Here is a 3,337-nt window from a genome sequence, read left to right as displayed (position 1 = left end):
ATGCGGATTTCGCTGAAGAAGCTGAAATCGGTCATCGTGGATCTTAAAAAATCATCAACGATAACTGAAAAACCATTTGACTTCTTCATCAAGATGAAAATTTTGATTTAAAGTTTTTATTATACCATGAGATAATCTTTTTAGTAAAAAATGTAAAATTTCGAATAAAACTAAATTAAAAATATTATTAATTTAATATTCCCACCTATCGGGCTGCGATTGGCTCATGTATTTAATCATTCATATAACGTAACATTCGCTTAGCGTGGAACGTATCTAAGCGTTATAGGGGGGTCTACTGTATAAAGCCTATTGTTTACATAAATTATATTTACCAANGCAAGGACCCTGCTCTCTATTGGCCCGCTGTCACTAGGCTTCGCCAATCGCGTTAATTCTTGACAGTTGTAGCGGACAGACAAGAGCATCATGGTAGTATGTGATAAGTGATGATATCAAATGTGGATAACAATGAAATGACCTACATATGAAATAACGGTTAAAAAACAGAGAAGGGACCGCAAAGTGAAAATGTGAAAATAAATATGAAATTGAGTCGATAACATAATCGAACAAGTGGAGGCAGCTTATTGGCGCGAAATTTGCGGCCGTCAATGCCAAATAATTGTTCTCATAGACTTCGGAAAGCTAAATGCTTGTAATGAAAGTCACATAGCTTGCACGGGCGAAAGCCTGGGGCCATTCGGACTACCAAGCTGTCGCGAATCTGTGAAATCATAACTGTGACTTATACCGACGTCCTATGTGTCTCTTTTCTCCGTTATCACCAGGCTATGAGTCACGTAATTGTAAAATGGGAAATCTACGACGGAAAAGTGACAAAGCAAAAGTAGCGTGCACGCACATTATGATGTATGCATAGCCGTACATGGACTAAGGTGATAGAGGAAAGACAAAGGGAAGAGCATAGACGAGCGCTTAAAAAGAAGAATAGGCAGGGTCAGACCCTCAGACGTGTGATGATTCTTGAACGAATAGGTGTGTACGTCCGCTGATCTTTGTAATTATAAATTGTGAATACATGTGACTAATATTATTTTGTTTTTATTTCGTGCAGGTTGTAAGTTATAAATAAAGAAACAACACTAACCCAATAACATTAAATCTAAATACCAGAATGATTAATTTACTGTGTTCTTGTTATTTCTTACTCCTGTTTTTAGGTATTCGGTATTCGGCCGAATACCTAAAAACCAAACGAATAGCAAAAAATAGGTCGAATAGGCCGAATATCGAATAGTAACCGAATATTCGTTGCATCACTAGTCTGATTGTTTATTTGTGGCTTCCTTTGTAGTTTTTCTTTTTCAATAGATGGCGGTACTTCGTAACACGGTTCACCAGTGCCCGAGTGGCCCGTTTCCTGAACACTGGGAATTATGTCGTGAGTTGCCGCTTCGTTCCGACGGGCTGGCCATGTGGAGTTTTCCGAATTTCGCCATTATTATATCGCCTGAATATAAGCCAGTTATTTTAAAGACCTCCCGGAAGGCCTTCTCTCGCGCATAACATTCATCCTAACAAACGTAACCGACTATTAATACTGGCCAATGAAATTACACATTCCACAGGGCGAATATAGCCAGAGAAGCTGTTGCGTAACTTGCTACAAACAAACAAACAATACGTGGGCAAGGTGAAAAGTTCTTGGCCTAACCCATAGATGGCGCTACTACAAATGAAAGTATTGTCTGGTTATGTTTCCAAACTTGTTACAAAAGTAAATACCAAGTGTGAATTTGATCAGACAAATATTTTGTTTTATACGGCTGTTTAAAGTAAGCATTGTGTGTTTTTGACAAAATGAATAAACTTGAATATCGTTCCGTCATAAAATTCTTCGTTTTGGATGGTTTATCGCCAACAGAAATTTATCTAAAGTTGGTAAAAGTGTATAAGGAGTCTGCACCTTCATTATCAACAGTAAAAAAATGGGCAGCGGAGTTTAAACGTGGTCGTACATCGATTGAAGATGATCCACGTGAAGGATGGCCAAAAACTGCAACTACCGAAGAAAATATCGAGAAGATACACAATATGGTTCCAGATGATCGACGATTAAAGGTGTATGAGATAGCTAAGGCTGTAAGCATCTCAGAAGAAAGGGTAAGGCTCATTTTACACGAAGAACTCAGTATGAGAAAGCTTTGCGCAAGATGGATGCCGCATTTGTTAAATGATGATCATAAATAAACGAGGAATCGACTTTCTCATCAATGTTTGCGCCGTTTTAAGAAGGATCCAACTGATTTTCTGCACAGATTTGTTACGATGGATGAAACATGGGTTCACCATACCCGAGTCAAGACAACAGTCCAAGCAGTGGGTAGAAGCTGGTGGCTCTGCACCGAAGAAAGCAAAGACAATTGCATCGGCTGGAAAGGTTATGGCTAGTGCTTTTTGGGATTCCTAAGGGATTTTTTTAATTGACTACCTGTCAAAGGGTCAAACAATTAATGGGGAATACTACGCACATCTTCTTGACCAGCTAGATGAAAAAATTAAAGAGAAAATGCCTGGTTTGCAAAAGAAAAAAAATCCTCTTTTACCAGGACAATGCACCCGCTCACAAAGGTGCTTTGGCAATGGGAAAATTGAGGGATTTGAAGTATGAATTATTGAAGCATCCTCCCTATTCGCCAGATTTGGCCCCCTCTGACTTTCATTTATTCCCAAACTTTAAAAAATTTTTGGCGGGAAAACATTTTGGGTCAAGTGAAGAGGTGATAGCAGCAGTAAATGGATATTTTGAAGACCTTTTAGAATCGCACTTCAGGGATAGAATACTGTTATTAGAGAAACGTTGGACAAAGTGTATTGAACTAAAGGGAGACTACATTGAGAAATAAATGCATTTTTAAAATAAAAAACTCATTTTTTCACTATTTGGCCGAGAACTTTTCACCTTGCCGTCGTATTTATTATTTATGAGTTTTTATTATGTTGTTATTGTTAATAGTAATAGTAATATTCTTACATTCTTTATTAATGTATTAATATCCAAAATCGGATGGCGATATTTCATATTATTCGGCATTCGGCATCGGCACTTTTTATTTAGAATTTGTCTTACTTCATTTAGAAAATGAAAAGAACATCAAGATCTTTATTACTGAGTAAAGACAGCTAGGAAACTTTTTTTCAAAGCTATTGAAACTTTGGTACGGTTCCGTATCAAGAACTGAAATGGTGAAAGGTACAATATAACCTACCATACGATGCGCCGTATTGTCTCAATCGGGTAAGACTGACATGTGAGTAGCGTTTGATGGGAACGTAATATATTAACTAGAGAAAGAAGAGGGATTCATACATT

At 37.5% G+C, this 3,337-nt stretch overlaps 1 pseudogene; it reads left to right on the top strand.

The window, feature by feature from the left end:
* Nucleotides 1-1,824: 1,824 nt before the first annotated feature.
* LOC111638491 lies at nucleotides 1,825-2,415 on the top strand (annotated as a pseudogene).
* Nucleotides 2,416-3,337: the final 922 nt, after the last annotated feature.

Source organism: Centruroides sculpturatus, unplaced genomic scaffold (genome assembly GCF_000671375.1).
Source record: "Centruroides sculpturatus isolate CEXI.00-Female unplaced genomic scaffold, Cexi_2.0 scaffold958, whole genome shotgun sequence".
Taxonomy (NCBI): domain Eukaryota; kingdom Metazoa; phylum Arthropoda; class Arachnida; order Scorpiones; family Buthidae; genus Centruroides; species Centruroides sculpturatus.
Note: the sequence above shows the minus strand (reverse complement) of the source record. Positions and strands in the feature narration are given on the sequence as shown.